The sequence below is a fragment of the Peromyscus eremicus genome, chromosome 1, assembly GCF_949786415.1.
Source record: "Peromyscus eremicus chromosome 1, PerEre_H2_v1, whole genome shotgun sequence".
Lineage (NCBI taxonomy): Eukaryota > Metazoa > Chordata > Mammalia > Rodentia > Cricetidae > Peromyscus > Peromyscus eremicus.
The window spans coordinates 199,174,720-199,200,138 of NC_081416.1; the positions used below are offsets into that span (position 1 = coordinate 199,174,720).

General features: G+C 36.8%; 1 pseudogene; it reads right to left on the reverse strand.

Annotated features, from left to right (window-relative positions):
- Positions 1-343: 343 nt before the first annotated feature.
- Positions 344-22,354, reverse strand: LOC131904609 (non-structural maintenance of chromosomes element 4 homolog A-like; annotated as a pseudogene).
- Between the last annotated feature and the right edge of the window lie 3,065 nt (positions 22,355-25,419).

Consider the following 25,419-nt stretch of genomic DNA (forward strand, 5'->3'; position numbering starts at 1 on the left):
TCTGTAATAAGTTATTGGATCCTCTGGAACTGGAGTGACAAACAGTGTGAGGTGTGCTGAGCATCAATCCTTGGTCCTCTGGAAGAACATCAAGTGCTCTTAACTGCTGAGTTATCTCTCTACAATCATGATTTATTTATTTTTCATGTTAATGAATTTCCTTTAATCAAAGATAACTGTGACAAATTCATTAGCTCTCATAAGCTACATTTTACTAAAAACAATCTTCTTCTTTAAAAACATTTAATAAACAGCATATACAATATATGCTGTTTCCTTTCAGTATTTCATATTGTCTTTAGTTCTTCAGCTGGTATCAGGCACTTAGTCACTGCCCTCTGACTCAGATCACAGGCTCAGAAATCTCAAAGGTTTTCATCATCTCCTCTCAGTCATGATAACTCAAAGCTATAATTCCTTGACTTCTAATTTGAGAGTTTTGGTCAATTCCCTCATTTTCTTCATTAATCACAGTCTCCATTATTGGTAGTCAGTCTTGTTCAAGTCTTATTCTTGCAAAAGCATCCCTTATAGTGAAGGAAACAGAGAAGATGTTTTTCACTGTACATGGGAAAGTATGTGGATCAACTACAAAACCAAAAAAGGACATTGGAATATCAGGGTCTTTTCTGAAGTATGTTTGCAACAATTCCAAGATTCTTCCTACTTCATTCTCCATTGTTTCTTGGAGCCTCTTCCAAGCCTTTCTACTGAGCATGCCTCCCTCACTGCTCTTCTTTCATACGAGGTTGTCTTGGATAATCACTTTGTCGCTTTGGCACAGGGAATTCTTCATGAATTGAACCTAGCAGAAAGTGGAATGTATGGGTTTTATTAAAGGTATTTTCTACTGTTTTGCCTGATATCTGCCTGAGTCACAGATAATTATTTCAAAATCAGTTTTATCTTCATCACAGATGATTTCTTCAGATTCTAGTGGATTTACACCCATATGTGTCAGGAGAGTTTCAATGTATGTTAACGTCAAATGAGTTTAGGTCAGTGTACAGCTGTTTGGTTTTCTTTTCACCCAAGTCTGAAGCCAGAACAACAACCTGGGCATCTAGAACTGCATCTCATGCTTGCCATACTTGGTTAAACAGAATGTTGGCCTCTGCAAGGATCTCTGTTAATTTTTCACCAACATTCAGTATGTCTTCCTAGTTTTTTGGATGGAGTTTTTGAGAATACGGTACTGATGGCTGATCAGGTGGCACAGGGCCTGATTGTACTTGACCTCCTAGCAGGCAGAAACCATCAGCTCATCCCCTGAATCAGATGGGTTGATGTCCTCCTGCAGGCCAGCCAGACCATGAGCAGATGTGGTCCCAGTATGGGTCAGTGGCTGCTGTTCTCACAATTTATTTTATTTTACATGTGTAAATCATTCCCTGCATGTATGTGTGTACATACAGGGTCGCTTGGCTTGGCCTGGGAGGAGGGGACTGGACCTGCCTGGACTGAGTCTACCAGGTTGATCTCAGTCCTCGTGGGAGACTTTGCCCTGGATGAGGTGGGAACAGGGGGTAGGCTGTGGGGAAGGGGAGGGGGGTAGGAGGGGGGAGAACAAAGGAATCAGTGGCTGATATGTAGAACTGAATTGTATTGTAAAATAAAATAAAATTTTTTTAAAAAAGGAATAATTGGGTCCTCTGGACTTCCCACGTCAGCTGTAAGTTTTTGGTCTAGGAAACTGGATGATGGAAATGTTACCTTCAATACCAGAGCAAATTCATCAGACAATCATGTGACTTGAAGATGAAATTTGTGTCATGCAACTTTTTCTTCCTATTGTGATCTGCTCCCTCACACCTACAAAGAAGCCAGACCTCTCTGAATCTAACTGTATTCCTTGCACTCCTCACCTAGGCACACCTTCCTTCATTTGGAAAAGAATGACACTAGTCCAGAGAGAACACAGCAGCCAGACACTCTCAGGTGAACACTTTATTTATCATTAAATAACTATCTAAAATGAGCAACGACTATGCTTTGTCAACATTGTTCCCAGATGTTAGTTAAATTATTTTTGCCATGAATCTTCTAGAAAAAATTAAACAATGAGAAAGTGATGATTGCCAGGAAATAGTGGGCAAGTAGCCAAGAAGGCAATGATCAGGAGGAATCATAGTGGGCAGTCAATAGAAAGAAAAGTGACTCTTCCATATCAGTCCCAGAGTGAAGAACATGAGACTATTTCTGCCATTTAGATCTCTAACTCACTTTAAGGCATATAAAATTTCACACTACATCTCCCCCAAGCAATTAAAGCCAATAGAATTTATCTTTAGCATTTAAAAAAGCTACAATTTTCCACACCATAAGAAAAAACATCTGTTTGATTTAAAAGCGTCAGGCTTCATACCCTAAAGATAAGTTGGAGATCCAGAGTGAAAAAAAGAAGCTTGAAGTAATGGAGCATAAACACCATACAGAGAAAAGGTAATCAAATGAAAGCTGTAGCTGGCATAGAAAGTTTGTACCCAGGAAATATGCCTTATTTTGGGATGGAGGAGGGTGGGATGGTTGAGTTCTATACAGGCTGGTGCTGTGCACCTTACTGTGAGCTCTGAGTGATAAAAACTCTAGATGCTGCAGAGCTCAGGATTTCTCTGGATTTTAGACTGTTCTGTAGTCAAAAGCTGTTCCTAGATTCAAACTAATGGTTGAGATTATAAACATTCCCCTAGGGCTCCATCTAGTTTACCCTGTGTAAGATTTTTTTTTTTGGTCTCTGTAACAAAATACTTGAGAAAACGAAAAACAACTTCAAAAAAGAAGGATTATTGGGATTATAATTTCAGTCTATGAGCAGCTAGTCTGTTCAGGCTCTGAGGCAGAGTTTCACTATGTGAGGCATGTGTTGGAGCTGGTTACTCATCTCATGGTAGACAGATAGAGGGTGACATAGGAAGAGGCCTGAGCAACCAATACTCTTCAAATACGAGTTAGGAACAAAGAATAATCACCACATCCCACAAAGAAACATGAGTAAAGTGAAAGCAGCATGGTAAGGCAACATTGTTACAAAGACCCACACCTGTCATGCAGTGGTGGCACACGCCTTTAATCCCAGCACTTGGAAGGCAGAATCAGGAAGATCTCTGTGAGTGCAAGGCCAGCCTGGTCTACAGAGCATGATCCAGGTTAGGCACCAAAACTACACAGAGAAACTCTGTTTCGAAACAACAACAACAAAAAAAAACCAAACAAACAAACAAAAAAAACCCCTCCAAAACAATAAAAAAAAAAAACCTAAAAAATCGAAAACCCACACCTGCTGCATCTTTCCCCCATTGGTTGGGATCCAAGCTCACAGTCCTTCATGATTGGCTAGTTTTAAAAGAATTGGTGCAAAAGAAATGAAGGCAAATAGAGAAGTCACTGCAGTTTTGAGAATGCAGGGGAGCCTTTATGTAAACAAAAGTTTTACTGGATGGTCATAGTAAAACATTTGCATAAAGGATTTTCAAGATCGGGAAAATAAAAATATTTGCATAAGAATCTTATAGGTGCTGGGGTTAAACAGATTTGAATTATTTGTCATAAACAAAAATTTTACAGTATTTGACAGAAAGACTAATATTTAATGTTTCTTAAAAACACATCAGGTGACTGGCTTTCTCTAATCAGCTCCCACCTTCTAATATCCCCTTCTGTATGACTCATCTATGAACTTGCCTGTTGATGAAGTTAATGCCCTCAATTCACTTCCTATTTATCAGTTAGAGAACAAGCTGTCAACACATGTACCTTTAACAAAGACATTTCATAATCAAACAGTGATGCTCTTTGCTAGATAGAAGCAGAAAAGGATGCAAGAGTCTCTGACAGCGTAAACAGGTGAGGGAACATCACATCACTGCAGGAGAGAGGAAGAAAACCCCAACATCAAACCAAATTCAAGGCAAAGCCAAGATGCTATTTAGTCCCTTCACTTCTGTACACAGGCTTTCATTTCAGCATCTTTTCTTGTCTGGGATCCCAAACTATGAGGAAAGATGGAGATAACAGAAACATCACACCCTCTAGTCTAATTCAACAATCATCATTGGATTTGAGTTAAAGTAAATTTGTGGCTCATACCTTTAAAATCAATAAACTCTATTTTTAAGAGCAGTTTTAGATTCACAGTAAAATGGAAAAGAAAGTACAGCCTTAACCACATACAACCTCAATTATTCTTATCCCATACCTGGTGATGTATTTGTTGTAGTTGATAAACCAACATTGACACATCATTATCACCAGAAGTTCACAGTTTGCATTAGGATCCACATGGGGATTGTGTTTTCTATGGGTTTTGACAAACGTATGGTGACATCTAACCTCTATTATAGCATCATTCAGAAAAATTTCACTATTCTAAAAACATCTCTGTGTTCCACCAGTTCCTCCACCTTAAACCTCACACCCTGACATTCACTAATCTTTTTATTGTGTCCGTGGTCTTGCCTTTCTAAGATACCACACAGTAGGGATCATAATGTATTGAAGCATTTTCAGACTGGAATTTTTTACTTTGTAATTTTCACCATATATGATTTCCTTTCAAGATGTCCTCTTTATTGAAAGGTTTACTTACTTTTATTTTATGTGCAAGGTGTTTGGGCTACATGTGTGTAGATGCACCACGTAGGTGACTGATACTCTTGGAGGCCAGAAGAAGGTATTAGGTACTCTGGATCTGGAGTTGCATGCAGTTGTGTACTGCTATGTGGGTGATAGGAACTAAACCAAGGTCCTCTGCAGAAGCACTCAGTACTCTTAACCATCCAGCCATCTTTCCAGCCCCAGGGGTCCTCTTTTCAAAGTACCAACAGTCTTCAAGATCACCATCCCATGCGCAGCAGCATTACATTCAAATTCTGATTTGCCTCCCTCACTACCTCAGCTAAATGACTGGTTTTGTGTTGGAGAAGTGAGAAAAGTCAGAACCTGCCTATAAAGTATAGTGGGTCTTATTTAGGCCAGATCAGAAGTGTGAAGTTTTTTATTTATGTACTATGTAACCAGAACAAAACCCCTTGCTTGTATTGGATCTCAATCTCCCTATTTGGGAAATGAAATAATAAAAAGAGGATGATAACCTTAAAGCAATGCTGTGAAGAGGGATTGAGCATTGACTTTGCATTCTGGGAGACTCTCAGAACAGTTACCCAGAAGGTAACTGCTGGAGGATATGGATGGGGTCTCCCACGGCTTTTAGCAGTTACTATTAGTATTAGGTGATGGTTCAGCAGTTGCCTCTTCTGCTATCAAAGACAATGCTTTCATTCAGCCTCACAGTAGATACCCCAGTTCAGTTTTTGGTGTGTTTAGGTAACAATTGTAACCTAGACCATGCCTCTTCTCTTGGAATAGGAGTTTATTTTTGAAGTTCCTCGCTTTACTTAGAATTTCCTTTGCTAGCTAGCTGCAGTTGCTCTGAAAGGGAGAAAAATAAAATATAATTAACTTTGTAATTGAAGCATTCAATGACAAAGGAGATGTTCTAATTTGTTATTACTCCATGAAGTGTTTCCCCAAAGCTCTCACTCAATCTATTTAGTTTAGGGAAGAAGAAATTTCAGATGAATGTGTAGGGCATGTTGAAAATCAAATATTTACTTAGAAACATTAGTGGAGTGATACAAGATCAGGTCACAGGATGTATCAGGTTCAACGGGTGGTCTCATTTCTGCACCTAAGACTAAATCAGAGACCTAAATAAAGATAGTACATTCGTGTGTTCCATTTATCTTTTTATTTGTTAAATACTGAGTACCTGGTGTATCTGTAGGACAGATACTCATGTTGTTTGGGTATCACTTTCCCAGGAAAATGGAGACAATCAGCTGTAGCTCCTTTAGAAAGTTGTCACGGAGCTTAGGTCAAGGACTAAATAGAATATAGTGCTTAGCCTGATCCCTGGCATTCAATGCTGATATAGGAGGGAATACTCCAGAGAATGCCACATGGCTACCCTGATTTGTACCACAGACTTCTTAGCCTGGAGTGGTTCTGTGTATCAGACTATATCTTCCTTCTCATTCCTTCCTTTCCTCCTCTTTCTCCTCCTGCTGCTTCCATTATCTTCCCCTTCTTGTCTTCTTCCCCTTTCTCCTTCTCCTGGTGTTTCAGCTCAGTGACTAAATCAGAATGACTTGATCTTTCTTGTACCTCTAGAGCATTCCTGTAGTAGTCTGTCTTAGCATTTATTTAATTCTACCTAGCATTATGACAGTATTCTCTTGCTTAGAAATTCTTGGAGTGCAGTGAACAGAACATAAGAATAGCTTACACAGGAAAAAGGTATTTCTTAGAATGCTGCATAGATTTCTCATGGTGTCTGAAAAAGTTAGAATAGATTTTCCATCTTGTTTTTCACCTTTCTCTTTGTAACACATAAGATCCTAAGCAACCTCTCTCCCAACTCTGGCAGGTCATTTTCTCCTTTAGCTCCTTTTTATTATTCAAATCAAGTTCCTGTCCTTGTTCTTGGAGTGGTCAAACTTTTATCTACTCCTCATGGGTGCCTTCACCAGTCCCCTCTTATCACATCACATCTGCATAGCCCACTGCTTCAAACATTCTTTACAGTCACAATCCATGGACTAAAAATCAGTGGCAGTGCAATCGCCTACCATGCACAAAGACCTGGGTTCCATTGCCAGAACAAGGAAAACAACAAGAGAAACATTCCAAAGTGTTGTCTGTCCTCTGTCCTTCCACACTGCCCACTTCACGAAAGCCCTATGCAGACAGGAGCTTCACTCTGGTTAGTTAGCCCTGATTCTGTGAGCCTGAAGAATGACTGCCTAGGCCAGACAACAGTTGGGGAGTGGCTGATCTGAGCCACATTTTCTAACTTCTTCACACTCTTTAAAATAAAATGTTCACTTTCGTTATTTTTAATTATGTGAGCATGCAGGTGACCCAAGGGGCCAAAGATATATCTCAGAGTTACAGGTAGTTGTGAGCCACCAGAAGTGAGCTCTGGTCCTCTGCAAAGCAGTGTGAGCTCTTAAGAGCTGAGCTATCTCTCTAGCCCCATCATTTCCTTTTACTTTAACAAATTTTAATTAATTTATTTTTATTTGACATATAATTTGTTCATTTGTGTTGTATAATGTGTATAGATATATACAATTTCTACACTCTGTGTTGTAGAAAGGTTTAATCAGTCTTTTAAATATTTCTATCATCTTGACAACTTGCATTTTTTTGGTGAGAACATTAAGAAATATATATATGTACATATATATGTATACATATATATGCATATATTCTTTCAGCAATTTGAAATATGCATCACCATTGTAATCATTATGTTCTGCAATAAATCACTAAAATTTTACTCTTTCAATTTAACTGAAATCCCATGATTAAACATCTGCCACTTTCCTGTTACTCTTCATCCTCATGTTTCCTCTTTTTTAAAATTTATTTATTTATTTGTTTGTTTGTTTGTTTGTTTGTTTAAGTATATGAATATTTGCCTGAGTGTATGTCTGCACCACATGCATGGCAAAGAAGGCCAGAATAGGGCATCAGATACCCTTGAACTGATTACAGGTGTTTATGAGAGACCACATGGGTGCTGAGAATTAATTAATTAATTAGTCCACCGGAAGAGACTAAGCCATCTTCCCATTCTCCTCCACCTTCTGTTTCCATGAGATCATTTTTTGTTGATGTTTAGACTCCTTATCAAATGACATCATACAAAATGTGTCTTTCTGTGTCTGGCTTATATCACTTAACATAACGTCCTCCAGTTCCTTCCTATGTTTCCGGAATGGTGGGATTACCCATTTTGATGACTGAATAGTATCCTACTATGTATACATATCACCTTTATTCATTCATCCACTGAGGGACACTTAGGCTGCTTCCATGTCTTTTAGTAGGGTCAGCTCATGAAATATCCATTTCACATTACCAGTTGCTCTACAATACTTTTGACACATGTCCCTGTATATGTTTGTTATTTTGCATATGGTTTTTAGATGATTTCTCATTTCTCTTCTCTTCCACATTGCAAAGGTACCATGTGCTTTGGGTAGTCTTTGGGCCCATGGCTAAGAAAGATAGAAGAACTCACTAAGAAAGTGTTGAGAAACTGAACCATTAGATAGGTCCATGTGTTTTCCAAAATGTGCACATCTCTAAATACTGCATGCATTTTGCTGAGTCTCCCAGGGTACTAGATAGAATATTCCTAAGGGACACTTGTAGTTTCTAAATGAAAGAGTTCTTTGCTTGAAAACAATGACAACTGCTCTCAGTTACTAATGTTTAAACATTAGTTATTGGGCAAATATTGGCTGAGCCACTATTATTTCATCAGTCCTTTGTCTATTCTCCACCATTCATCCTATCCCACTTGAACTTGTGGGGATACATGTCTCCAAATACCCATGTGTTAAAGGCTTGATCCTTAGAGTGATGGAGAGGTAGAGCCTTATAGAGATTGAGCCCTGTAGAAGACTTTGGTGTCATTGGAAGCATGTCCTTGAAGATACCTGTGGGATTCTATGCCCTCCATTCTGTCTTTTCATCCTGTATGAGATGGTTTGCCCATTCCCAACATTCCCACAATGCTCACCATAGATCTGAAGTAATCAGGTCAATAGATCATAGACTGATGTTTCTCTACCTAAAACTGTGAAGCAAAATGAATCTGCTCTTTACATCAGTGAAATTATCTCAGATATTTTGTACTGGTCACAGAAATCTGACTAACACATACATAAAGCCCCATTTGCTTTCTTTCCTGAATGCCAGATACTCAGTCATTCTTGCTCTGTTTTAGATACATTGGGGTATCTTCTTGCTGTGATTATTATTTCACTGTGCCCTAGAGCTGTACAAGGCTGGCTATTTCTTGCCATGCAAGACTCAGATCAGATTCCTTCCCAAGGGCAGAATCTCTGGCCAACTTTAGCGAAGTGGACCCACTCATTCCTCTAAAGCCCTCAGTGATTCACTTTGCTCCTATACTGACAATGTCTATAGCAATGATTGGCACTGGTCCTCAATGAGTAGACAACAGTTTATCAGCCCCAGAAGACTGTCAGTCATTGTGGCTTTAGAGCTTTAAGGCCTATGATTCTTCTGTTTCTTAACATAAATATCCCATCTGCCCAGAGACAGGTGCTATTGAGGCTACAGAATCCTGCATGAGTAGTCTCTTTTTGTTTTGACTTCTTTCTGGTTTGATGAATGAATGTTCCTAGCAAAAAGTTGTACCTTCAAACAAAAACCTCTGGGAAGCAGAGTAACTGATCAAAATTTCAGTCACTGTAGAGAGGTTGGAATGTTGCAGATCCAGAGCCAAATTACAATTTATCACAAGGAATCTTTAGACTCCTGAATAATTATTCCTTGTCCACATCTGTGTGGGACCTAATGTCTTATGACTACTAGATGAAAACCTTTTGGAATGTATTCACTGAGCACACCATCAGTTTCACCAACCCCAAAGCCAAGAATATCATCAGATAGCATCTGATCCCTATAGAGATTTCTCAGCTTTTCTGTGACACACATCTCTGATGTTCCCACCAATGTGTTTGAAAAGTGTATGTTTTGATTTAAGAGTCTTTTTCTATTTCTGTAGAAACTTCATGAAACTTCCAGAACATGGAACTTGGGGTAACCTGAATCTGTATCCCCTGGACTCTATCATATTTGGCTACAAAATAAACATCTTTCTCATATCTCTTTTGAAGCAAGAGTTGTGTTTTTGCATCAATATATTCTACCTAGAGATAGTCACCATTTTGTACCATACTTCTCAGACAGACCCAGGACCTGGAACTATTCTTGTCCCATATCTCAGTACACTGAGTTTGGGCATCTTGCTTAGCTTTCTGCCAGAAACAGTCCTCAGTTATGAGTACCAGACCTGGACTATTTTTGCTGTCTTCCTGTCCACAGTGCCTCCTCTTATGCCACAGCAGTACAGACTTATCTCTTCTCTGGGCCTCCTAGTTCTTTTTCTTTTTGTGATGGTTGTGATACAAAAATCAAACTCTACCACATTTGTTAACTAAGCAAATAGAATTACTAGTTAATGTAAGGAACACATAATAAATGTGTTGTCTTCTGGTTGATGAAGGAGGATATCAGAGTCCAAGTTTCTAGTATCTAATACCTTCCACAATTCAAAAAATTATTCAGACATAGGAGGCTGGAGGATTGAAAATGCATGTTTCTTTCCTTAAACCTTTGCTATTCCATGAAGCAAGAAGGATGAACCAGGCTATGACAGCTGCATAGTGCATACCCAGTAAATATTTGTTGGAAACAAGGACATAACAAGACAAATAAAACAAATGGACTCTCAATCTGTGCTCTGGAATTAAAAGTTTACTGTTTTTTGTTTTGTTTTGTTTTGTTTTGTTTTGTTTTCAAAGCAAGAAAAAAATTGGACACCTACATCTGGTAGAGTTTCTTTTCTGTCATTCATTTAGATCTACCTGTAAAGTTTAGTATAAAGTTTATCTAACTAAATGTGAGGAAAAGTGAATCCACGTGCACCACAAAGGAACACAAAGGACTCAAGCTCTTCCTTAATAAAAAAATACACCAACTGGGATGTGGTGATATTGTGTCTCCCCAATATACTTATCTGGGATCAGAGAACAGAATACCTATTAGATGGACATAGAGGCCAGAAAATGGTGGCACACACACCTTTAATCCTATCACTTGAGGGGCAGAGATTCATCCAGATCTCTGTGAGTTCAGAGCCACATTGGAAATAGCCAGGCATGGTGATACACACCTTTAATCTCAGGAAGTGATGGCAGGAAGCAGAAAGGTATATAAGACATGAGGACCAGGAATTAGAGGCTTTTTAAGCTTTTAGGCTTTTAGTAGCAGTTCAGTTGAGATTAATTTGGATGAGGACTCAAACTTTCAGCCTGAAAATTCCTGGAAACAGGATCCAATGAGGATCCTGCTTTTCTGCTTGTTCTGCTTTTCTGATCTTTCAGAATTCACCCCAATACCTGACTCTTGAGGTTTTTTTTATTAATAAGACTATTTAAGATTTGTGTTAAAATGGAACAATGTATGGTGAGGCTGATAAGACCAAAACCATTGGGCCATGCCTTAAGCAAACAAAGCATTGTGACATGTGCAGAGAGCACTCTGGTCAGAGGAAACCTGACCCATAAGCTCCAAACCAAAAGTTGATGACATGCAGCCAGGAGCCAACGAAGAAATGCCACAGCAGCTAGGAGCAATAGCCCACCAAAAGGCCATGTGTATAAACCTCAGCACTTTATTTAATAAATGAGCTTGCTTGCAACTCCCATTGTCTGTATCATTGATTCTGCATCTTCTCCCAAGGGTACCCAGGTCAGTAGAGCCAGAACAGCAACTGTATGGGGAATCAATTAGAATAATTTCAACATTGGTGCATCATTTGACCAATCACTTTGAGCACAGTGCTGTTAATTCACACATATTTAGACAAACACTACCTCTGCTGTTTCAGGGTTACAGGAGAGTTAGAGTCTGAGGGAACATGACCCTACAAAACAGAGCACCAGCCTAGAAGACCAAGATGGATGGTAAATAGATGTTCAGTTGGGGAACTCACTCTTAGGCCATCACTGGATATATTTTGACCATGTTCTGACAAATGAAACTTTCTTGAATTTAGAGGGCAGAGTTAGCCAGGTAGCTGATCAAAATTAGTCACAGAGGTTTTGGAAGACTGAGGACATATAGAAGAGGAAGGAGTAAGGTGGGGCAGAAAGAGACCTGGCTCAAGATATTGGAGAATTGCCCAGTCCTTGGAATTCTCCTGTATTTGTTATTAAAAAGAAATTTGGAAAATGGAAATGGTAATAAATCTAAGAACTATTAATAAGGTGATTCAGCTAATGGCCTCTTTACAGTCTGAAATTCCCGTGCCTTCTCTATTATCTACAGGATGGTCTTTCATAGTGATTGATTTAAAAGATTGCTTTTTTTTACTATACCTTTGCAAGAACAGGATAGAGAAAAATTTGCCTTCACAATGCCTACTTAAAATAATTCCTAGCCATCTAAAAGATATCAATGGAAGGTCCTTCCACAAGGCATGTTAAACAGCCCTACCTTGTATCAATATTTGGTACAACAGCCATTGGAAACAATTCATATTCAGTTTCCTCCATCTATAGTTTACCATTATTTGGATGGTATCTTACAAGCTGATTCAGATGCAGATACTTTACAGGAAATATTTGAAGAAGTAAAAAAAAAATGCCTTGTTGAGGATTATAAATTCCTCCTGAAAAACACAAATTCTATTAATTAACCAGGATATAAGATAGGTTTACCAAAAATTCAATGACAAAAAGTACAAATCAGGAGAGATGAATTACAAACTCTTAATGACTTTCAAAAATTACTGGGAGATACTAACTGGCCATGGTCCACAATTGGATTGACAACTCAAGAACTAAGTAATTAATTTCAAACCTTATATGATGATAAGGACTTAAACAGTTCAAGAAAATCATCAGCTGGCACTGAGAAACAATTGGCCTTGGTTAAAAAAAATGCAACATGCACACCTGGATCATTTGGAACCACAGCTTAAATGTGTTCTGGTTATTTAGCCTTCTAATCATTCTTTTACTTGAATTCTAATGCAGAGAAAAGATAATCTTAGAATGGATATTTTTACCATACAGAGTAAAAAATTAAAGACCTGTATAGAAAAGGTTTCTGAGTTGATTCTGAAGGGAAAATTAAGACTTTGTCAAAACAGCAGAAACTGTGGTACCTTTTACTAATGCTGAAATTTCCTCATCTTGGTCAGAAAATGAACATTGTCAAAGAACTTGCAGAAATTTTGGGGGACAGATTAACAACAAATATCCCAAAAGCAAGAGACTTCAGTTTACAAAGAAAACTAACTGGATATTCCTTTGCATTGTACATGGAACACCAATTTCTGGAGCCCCTACATTCTGTAATGATGCAAACAAATCAGGAAATGTGGGTTATAAGTCAGAAAACTTAAATCAAGTGGTTTAAGGTCCTTATGATTCTTTTCAAAAGTCAGAATTATATGCTATTCTCCTGGTTTTATTAGATTTTCCAAAATGTCTTAACATAATTACTGACTCTCAATATGCAGAAAGAGTTGTTCTACACATCAAAACCACAGAACTTATTCCTGATTAATCAGAATTAACTTCATTATTTATTCAATTATAAGAAACAATCAGAATTAGAAATCATCCCATATATAACACGTATCAGATCCCATGCAGGTCTATCAGGACCTCTAACACAAGGTAATGATGAAATTGATCAGCTATTTGTAGTAAATACGCTGGAAGCCTAAAATTTCATAAGAAGCATCATGTTAATAGCAAGGATTTTAAAAAAGAATTTTTCATTACTTGACAACAGGCCAAGGAAGTTATAAGGAAATGTTCTACTTGTTCTTTGTATAACAAAACTCCACTACCTGCAGAAAGTAACCCAAAACATACTCAAAGAAAGAAAATTTGGCAAGTGGATGTGCTTCATTTTGTAGAGTTTAGAAAATTAAAATGTGTACATTATAACATCAATAAGTATTCAGGATTTCAAGAACAACTGCTTTGAGTTCTGAAAAGGCTTATTCCATAATCACACATTTTTTTAGAAGTTATGGACATTGTGGGGACACCTGTACAAATTAAGACTGACAATGCTCTAGCATATGTCTCTAGCAAAATGAAATAGTTTTTTTGCATATTATAACATAAAGCATATTACAGGTGTAGCATACAATCCTACATGGCAAGCAGTTATAGAAATATATAATTGTTCTTTAAAAGACATACTTAATAAACAGGGGTAATAAAGACCCCCAGAAATAGATGACACAGTGCTTCATTAGCTTTAAATTTTTTAAATGCTAATGAGAAAGGAATGACAGCTGCAGAAAAAAGTAATAATAATAATAATAATAATAATAATAATAAACTGCTGAATTAAATCAGCCTGTATACTTTAAAGATGTGTTGAACTCAAAATGGAAACAAGGATATGTGTGTTACATTGGGGAAAAGGTTTTGCTTTTTTTTCCATGTAGAAGAAAAGGTATGGATACCATCAAATGGATACAGATTAGATTCTAACAGGAAAGGCACTGGATTAGAAGAGATGATAGTTCATCAAACAGCATATCAAAATTTATAAGATTAATATATATTTTTTAAACTTTTGTTATGATATTAATGGTCATATACAGTACTAATTCTAGAAAAAATGCTTCAATTAGCTTTCTATACATGTTTTTTGTGTTGGAGTCTCTATCAGTTTTCTTCAAGGAATCATAAACAGGCCTAACAGCAAATCTGAAGTCTCTAGAAAGATGAGATGGGGTCCCACAATGATGATTCTACATGGACAATAATAATACCACCAAGTTGACAAACATAAACCAAAGATCAGCTCTGGACTACAAACGGCTCAGAACAATTTTGAGATGGCTAGCTGAGATGATCCAGCTTCACAGACTACTTGAACAAAGACTTGAGATAATCCATGCACTTTTGCATTATGCAGAGACTGGACAACAAATGATATAGCTACTCTCCCAAAACTTGATAATTAACCCAAAATTTTTATTTTCAGGATCCCCTAAAGATGCCTTTGCCCACAAACAGCAGGAAGTAATTTTAAAGACATGATGCCCATATTTCCAGGAGTTGGGGCAGGTGGTTTTGCTCTTTCCAGGGGTTTTGGATTTGGGATAGTTGTTATTGTTTAGGATAGTTGGTTACAAGTTGTTATTGTTAATGGTCAGTAAAGAGGCTAAGCAAAGTAGATTAGATTTAAGGTTCTTTTTTTAAAAAAAGCAAAAAAAGAAAAGAAGAGAAAAGAAAAAAAGAGGATCTAGATAAGAGGTAGATTATTGAATCTACTCTGAAAAGAAAAATGAGAGGATATAGATGTAGATAGAAAGGTAGACTATTGAATCTAATTTTAAAAGACAATCACTAGTTTTAAGTACTTTACATTGGATTGAATTTTTATATATTGTATACAAATTATATATATTAAGATTGATATTGTTAGAAAATGCTGTATGCATATTTCTAATCTTGTTCAGGATATTGCACCTACACAGTTCATTTAACAATGTAATGCAATTTGCTTATAATTGAATGGCAGCACCAATCTACTTCAGAGAAGACACAGGCATTGAAAAAACTGCATATGGTGTTAACTTTCATTGTGGCAAAAGTTAGCCACTGAACAAGAAAGTGCCCTTTTATCAACTCCTGACAGTATGCTATCCAAAATGGACAAACAGGACACAAAACAAAGAACTACTGATCCTTGCCACAACGGGTATGGCTGCAGCTTTGGGAACAGGTGTTCTCTGAGGCCAGGACAATATGGTGCCATTGCTGCTGAAATGGCTTTGCAATCTGGAAAAGGTACAGTGCCCTTTCTTTGAAGACAGCTGAACAGGCAATGGACTGATGGAACAGTAGCTGAAATAGTTATTCTTGACAGAGTAACTAGGCTGATGGAGTCTAACCCCTCAATGGTAGAATGGCATTTAATAAATGAGATGAAGCCACTCGCAAGACAAGAAGAACAGGATGCTGAGATGAAGCCACCTACAAGCTAAGAAGAAGGAGCAGCCGAATTTCAAAATCACCAGCAGTTTCCAGAATTTAAAATTCTGATTCATGACAGGACACCGGCAGAATTCAAGTTTATCTGATACATGGAATATTCACACTGAATGTGAGGTCAAGCTGTAGGCCTATTTGTGAAATACTTCCTACTTCACAAATGAGTCTGTCAGATACACTATGCCTGTAGGCCAAAGATGATACTTCAATGTGCAGAGAAATCTCAGGTGACTGTCCAAGCAGCTGGCTGTTTCTGTCATAACTCATTTTTTAGAAGTCACTTGTTTGCACTTCTTGTTTTACTGTGTAATATTATTTTCTTCTCAGGTCTCAGAGGGAATTGAAGATTAGATAGTTATAGTTACATTTTGCCTTGTTAAGAAATTCAGAAAAGAAACTCACTAAGAGGTGTTAAGTGTATAAGTTAGAAATACATCATAAGATAGTTTTCTTTTGTTAATATAAGTTAGGATAGAAAGTGAATTAGGTACAACTCACCAAAATAGGATAGATAAAGGAATATTTTCCTGAATTTGTCAAATGCAAATGGACTAGACATTGTTGATGTATTTAATGATTGTATATGTTTCATATGGTTATTGTACTTATTATATACAGTTTTTCTTATATTAGTTATAATTTTTTATTTTTATTAGACAAAAAAGGGGAAATGTGATTTTTTTGTGCCGAAATATGGTGATATTTTATTTGTGCATTAATAAATAAAGCTTACCTGGAGATCAGGGGGAAAGGCTAACCATTTTAAGTAAACAAAGAAGTCAGGCAGCATAAACTCTTAATCCCTTAGCAGGCAGGATCTCTATGTGTTAAAGGCCACACCAGACAAGTGAGCCAAGCATAGTGACATAGGCCTTTAATCTCAGGACCAACCATAGAGACCTGGAGGTCTGTACAGACAGACAGACAGTGACCGAGCTGTGTAGGAAGAGGGAGTGAGGTAGCTGGCCTAAGAGCCAATGAGAGGTCAGAAAAGCAAGGCATATAAGCCTGGGTAGATAGGAAATTGTTCTCTAGAGAAGGTGCAGAGTTGGTGAGGTGAGGTTAGCTGGTGGCTTTCTGTATTTCCCTGATCTCTCTAAGGCTTTAACCCAAATTTCTGGCTCCATGTCTTTTATTTAATAAGACCATTTAGAAATCCATCTACAAAAATGTCTCAAGAAAAAGGTTAAATTGTTCTATTGGAATATCACATCTCCAACAGGATAAAATTTCATAAATATTCCCAAATGTTTGTTTCTGCTATTCTCTATAGATACATAATGTTTTTGTAGTCCCAGTTCAATTAAAAATAAGACTGGCTTTGGAGTTGGAGCATGGCTTTCTCCTTCTCTAAACCCAAGCATGCTTGTTAAAAGGAAAATTCAAAATCTCTGGCTCATGACAGAAGAGCCACCTGACATGGGACAAAAGAAAAGCCAAAATTAGGGGAATATTCTACTGCCACTAGTCTCATAATCCTTTGGTTTGATTTTGACTCTCTAACACTTTTCTTAAAGTATAAATATTATCTCAAAATTTACAAAATGGATATATGTATATATAACTATTTGTCATGATATTAATGATCATATAGTGTACTAACTAATTCTTTAAAAAAGGCTTCAACTAGCTTTCTGTACATTGTTTTAGGGTACTCTATCAGGTAACTAGAATTAAGTTTTTTTACTCTGGATGTCCATAGCAAATTATGGTCTTCTAACATCTTCAATGTCTGCTTTATATGACATTTAAAAAGTTCAAGTTTTCTATAGTGAACCCTAGCCATTCCTAACAATGTCCTTTGAAATCTCCAAAAGGAAGATGGGATCTCACAATAATGATACTACCTGTATTATGGTAATGTCACCAAGCCGACAAACACCACTCAAAGGTCAGCTTTGGACTACAAATGGCTCAGGACAATTTCAAGATGGCTAGCTTAGATGGTCCAGACTCACAGATTACTCTATCCAAGAACTGAGATAAGCCCTGCATTTGCCTTTTGCAGAGAGATTGACTTGACTGGACAACAAATGATACAACTAGCTCTCCTAGGACTTGACAATTATACCAATATTTTTCAGTGTCCCCTAAAGATGCTGTCATCCCAAGACAACAAGAAGTAATTTGGAAACCTTGACACCAACATTCCCAAGAAGTAGGGTGGGTGATTTTTGATCATTCAGTGGGTTATGAATATTTGCTATCATTTAGGGTGGTTGGTTACAAGTTGTTATTGGTAATGATCAGGGAAAAGGGTAAACAAAGTAGATTAGATTCAGGGATCTCCTAAAAAGAAAAAGGAGGGACATGGAAATAGGATAAGAAAGTAGATTATTGGATCTACTTCTCAACCCTAAAAAGTAACTACTAGTTTTAAATACTTTACATTGGTATGGATTTTTTATATTGATACAATTTGAGGTTATTTTTGTTACACTGGATATATGATTCTACTCTAGTTTAAGATATTTTTATATATTGATATAAATTTAAGGTTATTTTTGTTAGAATCTATTGTTCTTATATTTCTATTCTTGTTTAAGGTATTGTACCTATACAGCTTATTTAACAATGTAATGTAAATTTCTAGTCCTTGAAAGCTATTATTACAAACTATTTAGGATAATAAAGAAATGCAAGTTAGTAGTAAGTCACTTATTACAATCAAACTGGTAGTTATATTAGAAATGTTTTCAAGGTCAAGTGGAGATATATTTTAGATAGAATGGTGGTTTTCAAATGCTTAAGAGATATACAGAATATGACATTTAAGATGTTTTAATAATGTAAGGTTTTTTTTGACAATGGGACATATCTGTTCCTGGAAGCACTGATCTACTTCAGAAAAAAATGATGGGCATTGAAAAAAATTCCATATGGAGTTTACTTTCTTTGTGGCAAAATTAGCCACTGGGGAGAAAACTTTCCTTGCCTTGACTACTGACAGTATGATATCCAAATTGGACTAACAGGAGACAAAAGTGACTGCAGAACTTTTCCAAGACAAGGTGGTATAGTTCTTCAAAATTCCTGTTTCACAGAAAAGTCTGTCAGATATTCTAGGCCTGCAGGCTGAAGATGCATGTCCCAACATTACAGAGAAACCTTGGTTAACTGTCCATGCAGCTGTTTCTGTCATTTTTTAGTTTTGGAACTTGGTTGCTTTGTTTGCACTTCCTATTTACTCAGGTAATATTATATCCTTCTCAGGACTCTGATGGAGTCAAAGACTACATAGTTATAGTTTTCCTTGTTACAAGACTCAAAAAAGAAACTCATAAAAGAGGTGTAAAGTGTATAAGTTTGAAAAACATAAAAAGATAGTTTGGGGTTGGTAATATAAGTTAGGATGGAAAGTGAATTAGGTACAACACTTTGAACTCACTAAAATAGAATAGATAATAAAATATTTTCTCTGAATTTTTCAAATGCAAATGGACTGGATGTTTTTAATGCAATTCTTACTGTATATATTTGTATATATATACCTCTATATAATTGTACACATTATACATAGTTTTGCTATGTTAGTTAAAAAGCTTCCTTTTTTCTTTTTTTCCTTTTTTAGACAAAAAGGCAAAAATGTTTTTGTGATATTTTGATTGTGTTCTGACAAATAAAGCTTGCTTGGAGTCAGAGAGCAGAGTTAGCCACTAGCTGACCAAAATTAACCACAGAGGTTTTGGAAAACTGAAGACAGATAGAAGAGGAAGTAGTAAGGTGGGATGGAAAGGGATCTGGCTATGTATTTGGAGGAAGGAATAGTGCAGGTAGGAAGAACTAGTGGCTTCTCTGCTTCTCTGATCTTTCAGGCTCTAATCCCAATATCTGACTTCTGAACTTTTGTTGATAAAGAATAATTAGAGTGAAGCTTCAGTTGATAGCTGACCTATTTTCAGATGACACTGATTTGCTTACATTCCCATACAAAATGAAGACAAAATGTTCCATTCCCCCAAGGGTTTTTTCATTTTGCCCAGACTATACTTAATATCAGAATGACAAATGCAATCTCACTTATCCAGTGCATGAATACACAAAGAGGACATGTCTCAAAAGACTGCAGACCATCCTACGGTGAGTAGAACTTCCTTTGGTTTTCATTCTTAGATGAATGTGAACATTTTTGAGCAGTGGGGCATGAGTAGTAGGTGGAGAATCAAATATTTTTGGAAGGTACAAATTCATTTCATTTCCATTTGTTAAATTTTAATTTAGAAGAGAAGAGAACAAACTTAATTCAGAAGAATGTCAATAAATAAGCTATAGAATTTAAATTTAGTTGCAAATAAACAAACAACAGCAACAACAACAACAACAAAACAAAAAGAAACTTCAATTTCCTTATTCCAAGCAAATTTCAGTATCAGCTGCTTGAGAACCAGGAGACAGTGGGAAGTTGTGCCCACATGGTTCCACTGCTCTGCAGTTATTTCCATTGATGGAATAGGAGTGATCAGCCTCTGTGCACAAGGGAAAAACACTGCTTTCCTGCTTTCAACACCTATGAAGGCTCTTTCTACATAGCAAGGTGCTGTGGGATGTTCTGTATGTTAAATGTGTTGCTCTGATTGGTTAATAAATAAAACACTGATTGGCCAGTAGCTAGGCAGGAAGTATAGGCAGGACAAAGGGAGAGGAGAATGCTGGAAAGTGGAAGGGAGACAGAGAGATGCTGCCAGCTGCTGCCATGACAAGCTAGATGTGAGGTATTGGTTAGCCACGAGCCATGTGGCAACTTATAGATTAATAGAAATGGGTTGATTTAAGCTATAAGAATAGTTAGCAAGAAGCCTGCCATGGCCATATAGTTTATAAGTAATATAAGTCTCTGTGTGTTTACTTGGTTGGGTCTGAGCAGCTGCGGGTCTGGTGGGTGAGAGAGATTTGTCCTGACTGTGAGCCAGGCAAGACCAGGAAAACTCTAGCTACAACAAGTTAAAGTGTTTCAGAATCCATATTTTCAAGCTACACAGAGAAACCCTGTCTCAAAAAACCAAAAAAAAAAAAAAAAAAAGAATCCATATTTTCATGAGTCTGGGAGAAATATCTCAGTAATTAACTGCACTTACTACTCTTGTAGAGGACATAGTACCCACATAGTGGCTCACAGCCACCTGTGACTCTGGTTCCAAGGGATCCAATATACTCCTTGGGCCTCCACAGGCACCACACAAACATGGAACACTTATACTCTTGTGGGCAAAGCACCCATACCTATAAAATAAAAGTAGATAAATATTTTTTAAAAATAACTTTTCTTTCTCTCCACCCTTGCCAGAATTTGTTGTTTGTCTTTTTTATAATAGCCACTCTGGTGTGTGTGTGTGTGTGTGTGTGTGTGTGTGTGTGTGTGTGTGTGTGTGGTCTTGCTTTGCATTCCCATAAATGATTAGTGAAGTTGAACATTTTTCCCACATATCTTTGGCCACTCATACATTCTGTTTTGGGAAATGTCTGTGCAGATTTTTAGCCCATTTTAAAATCACATTTATTTTTTCTGTCTTTTCATTTTTACTATAGAATTAAGCTTTTATGTTCAGGATATTAACCTCTTTATAGATCTATAGTTTACAAATATTTCCTGTTCTGTGGGCTATTACTTTTCCCTGTTCTTCATGTCCTTTGATGTGTGGAGTTTTAAAGTCTGATTTGTACATTTCTGGCTTTGCCCCATGTACCTGGGTCATAACCAATAAGTCCCACACCAGGCCATTGCCCAGAAGAATTTCTGTTTTCTTATAGCAGTTTCAGTTTCTGGTCTTACATGTGCATCTGTAATATATTTTGCATTGATTTCTGCAGCTGGTGAGAAACATTAGTCTAAATTCATCCTTCTGCATCAAAGCAATGTGTTTTCCCAGCACCACTTATTTTATTTTTATTTTTTGTAATTGAAGAAACTATCCAATCCCCTATGTGTATATGTGGCTTCTTTGTCAAAATTCTGTCTAAATGAAGTGAATGTGGGCCGTAAGACAATAACAAATTCAAACAACTAGTGAAAAATTGGACTGTTTGTAATATGCCTTTCTATAAAAAGTGACAACAGAGTAGAGAAGATGCTGGGTTACAGGTTTGGTGAAAGATGATTTCCAACATCTTCACATCTTGAGAAACCCTGTGCTTATCTCCCACAGGCTAGGACTTGTCCCATTTCCGATTTCTTTATTTCACTGGTTTAGGAACCAACACATTTTTTTAATGAATAATTTGGAACTTGAGGCTGCCCTCTTTTCTGATAGTGGGCTCAGTCACATAGCAGATCACCTGTAGCTCTCTAGATCTCAGAGTTCTCACACAGGCAGGTACTTGCTGCTAGCTAGAAGAGAGAGGGGCCCAGTGCCTCCTGCTCATCTGTAACTTTGATGAATTCCAAGTATACCTCACACCCAAAATGGACCATAACCATCTGTTTCTTCTCCTATAAAGAATTATTGTTTTGTCACTCTTTGGAAAGGCACAGGAAAGGAGAAGATATTTCCTTTTAAGTGAATGAGTTGTTCATGAATGAATGAAGGTGTATGGTGGAAATATTGTATTGGTGTCTGTAAAGATGATGCTGGAGCATGAAAGTTAAAGTTAGTGGCAATGCTCATATTACCTTATGCTCATCATGATCTATTGAGAGATATCCTCACAGCCAAAAACTTACCACTGGAGAGAGATTCTGGCTTTGTAATCCCATCCAAATCAGCAACTTCCTTGGAAGCCATGCCCCCGTCACCTGTCTTCTAATCTCTGCAAAGATCTGGAGTGTGACTTCCAAAGCTTATACTATATGCAGGAAAAAAGGTGAGTCTCAGGCCTAAACAGATCATTGAAATAAAAGATGAAGTTATTATAAAGTAGAAATTGGATTTTACTTTTTTCACAATGACTTATTTCTTTTGAAACTGTGCTGTTTGTTAGGTTTGGAAAAATAAAATCTTGTAAGTATATCATTTCAAAAATGCATTCATAACTTATTTATGTACAAAGATAAAACTGAAGGACTTACTATAAAAGTTAATATTTGGAAGAATGGTGCAGAAATAGTTGTTCAGAAATGTCTGCAGCTACTGATAATTTAAAAATTTACAATAACCTTCCCAAAAAAGTAATGGTAAGACTTACTGCAGTTTTAAAAACACTTTCCTTTACATCTTGATTCTAAAAACAATGTTGAGTTTGTAAACTGCACTGAATTGAAAAAAGATAGTCAATCCCCTACATTAAAATCTCAAGGAAAAAGACTGGAGAGATGGCTCAGTGTTATGGTTAAGAGCACTTGCTACTCTTGGAGAGAACCTGATTTAGTTCTCATCATCCACATGGTGGCTCACAATTGTCTGTTAGTCTAATTCTAGGGGATTGGATGAACTCCTCTGATCTCTATTGGCTCATGCACACAAGTGGTCAACATACAGACTTGTAGGCATACACACATAAAACACATAAATAAGAAAACATTTTTACAGTTAAAGAAGAATTTCCCAACTTACCAAGTGACATGGGTTTAAAACTTCAGGTTCATTAAAAAATATCACTAAGTTAGTTTTGGTGTGGGGCTAATCAGGACACAATTTCCAACAAGTTCTGAAACAGCTCCAAGCCAACCTCAGAGTAAAAGGCTGGGAAAAGACTTTCCAATCAAATGGACGCAAGATACAAGTTGGTGTAGCTATCCTAATATCTAATAAAATAGATTTCAAACTAAAAGCAATCAAAACAAGATCAGGAAGGACATTACATATTTAACATAGGGAAAATCCACCAAGATGAAGTCTCAATTCTGAACATTTATGCCCCAAATACAAGGTACCCACATTTGTAAAAGAAACATTACTAAAGCTTAAATCACACATCAAACCCCACACACTAGTAGTGGGAGATTTTAACACTCCACTCTCACCAATGGACAGATCTACCAGACTGAAACTTAACTGAGAAATAAGGGAACTAAAAAATATTATGACTCAAATGGACTTAATAGATATCTACAGATATTAGATATTCCACTCTAACACAAAGGAATATACCTCTTCTCAGCACCCCATGGAACCTTTTCTAAAACTGACCACATGCTTGGTCACAGAGCAAATCTCAACAGACACAAAAAATATTAGAATAACCTCCTGTATTTTGTCAGATCACCTTGGCTTAAAGTTAGATTTAAACAACAACAAAAATTACAGAAAGTCCACAATCTCATGGAAACTGAATAATGCCCAAAGGAATCACCAAGGGGTCAAGGAATAAATAAAGAAATCAAAGATTTCCTAGAATTCAATGAAAATGAATATACCACATACCCAAACTTATGGGATACTACGAAAGCAGTGCTAAATTCATAGCACTAAATGACCACATAAAGATGATGAAAAATTGTTACACTAGTGACTTAATAGCACACCTGAAAGCTCTAGAACAAAAAGACGGAAACTCTCCCTGGAGGAACAGATGCCAGGATATAATCAAATTGAGGGCTGAAATCAATGAAATAGAAACAAAGAAAACAATACAAAGAATCAATGAAACCAAGAGCTGGTTCTTTGAAGAAAACAACAAGATAGACAAGGTCTTATCTAGCCTAACCAAAAGGCAGAGAGAGAGCATCCAAATTAACAAAATCAGAAATGAAAAGGGAGATATAACAACAGTGAATGAGAAAATCCAGAGAATCATTAGGTAATATTTCAAAAACCTGTACTCCAAAAAATTGGAAAATCTGAAAGAAATGGACAATTTTCTGGATAGGCACCACATACCAAAGTTAAATCAAGACCAATAAGCTATTATTGGTCTTTATAGCCAATAACCCCTAAGGAAATAGAAAGAGACATTAAAAGTCTCCCAACCAAAACAAACAAACAAACAAACAAAAAATAGGATCAGATGGTTTGAGCACAGAATTCTGCCAGATTTTCAAAGAAGAGCTAATTCCAATACTCTTCAAATGGTTCCACACAATAGAAACAGAAGGAACATTATCAAACTCTTTTTATGAGGCTACAGTTACCCTGATACCCAAACCACATTAAGATGCAACAAAGAAAGAGAATTACAGACCAATCTCCCTCATGAACATTGATGGAAAAAATACTTAATAAAATATTGGTAAACTGACTCCAAGAACACATCAAAATTATTCACTATGACCACATAGGCTTCATCCCAGGAATGCAAGGATGGTTCAACATATGAAAATCTGTCCCTGTAATACACCATATAAACAAACTGAAAGAAAAAAACCAAATGATCATCTCATTAGATGCTGAAAAAGCCTTTGACAAAATTCAACACCCCTTCATGATAAAGACCCTAGAGAGATCAGGAATACAGGGAACATGCTTACACACAATAAAGGTAATTTATAGTCAACATCAAATTAAATGGAGAGAAACTCAAAACAATTCCACTAAAATTAGGGACAAGACAAGGCTGTCTCCACTCACCCCATATTTATTCGACTCAGTACTTGAAGTTCTAGCTTGAGCAATAAGACAACAGAAGGAGATCAAAGGGATAGAAATTGGAAAGGAAGAAGTCAAACTTTCACTATTTGCAGATGATATGATAGTATACATATGTGACCCCAAAAATTCTAACAGGGAACTCCTACAGTTGATAAACTCCTTCAGTAATGTTGCATGATACAAGATTAACTCAAAAAATCAATAGCCCTCCTATACACAAATGATAAAAGTGCTAAGAAAGAAATCAGAGAAACATCACTCTATACAATAGCCACAAATAATACAAAATACCTTATTGTAACTCTAACTAAGCAAGTGAGGGA